The following is a 760-nucleotide window of genomic DNA, read 5'->3' as shown; positions in this document are numbered from 1 at the left end:
CGCCCGCCCAGCAAATCCGCCGCTGATTGCACTTGTGTTTGACTTATCTTGTCTGCAAATTGCACTTGGGTTCTTAAATGAGCATTGCATTGCTGACTAATGCTGACATCAGTCAATTAGAGTAGAGGACTTTTGTCAAAGATTCACTGCATAAATGTGTTAAATATGTAAATAGAAGCATGGTGGTGAAATAAACTGACTTGCAGAAAGTATTGGCTCCACCCAGGCAGAGGCAAACATTGTGCCCAAACATTGACCTATCTCCTTGAGCTATGGTATATGGAGTTAGACGTATGATATAAATGCCCAAGACAGCTAAAAGCTCCCTAGGGCAGTGCAGCCTAAATACAGGCAGCTTTTATGTTTGTCCAAATGTGATTTAATGATATTAAGCAAAAGACAATCACTGCTGATAATGACTCTGTTCTCTGCTTCCCACAAGAAATAGACATAATGAATGGAGCCCCTGTTCAGCCTGAATTGCTGGTAATCCAATAACATTAATGAAAGCTCTCTTTAGATTAGCAGTCCAAGGATCCTAAATAGAGTTCTCAGAGAATCAGTCATTACATCTGAAAGGGGCAGAAGCGCTGCATCATGATTTGTGTTATGGAGATACATTATACTCTGGAAACCAAACAGTTTAATTTACTATGTAATTACACTTATTTTGACTTTTGGCACACATATGCCACACTCTTTCTAGCGACATGAATAGTGACTAGTTTGAGGCAGATATAAGAATAAGGACTTATTCTAA

Source organism: Xenopus laevis, chromosome 8L (genome assembly GCF_017654675.1).
Source record: "Xenopus laevis strain J_2021 chromosome 8L, Xenopus_laevis_v10.1, whole genome shotgun sequence".
Taxonomy (NCBI): Eukaryota; Metazoa; Chordata; class Amphibia; order Anura; family Pipidae; genus Xenopus; species Xenopus laevis.
This window is presented reverse-complemented; position numbering follows the sequence as displayed.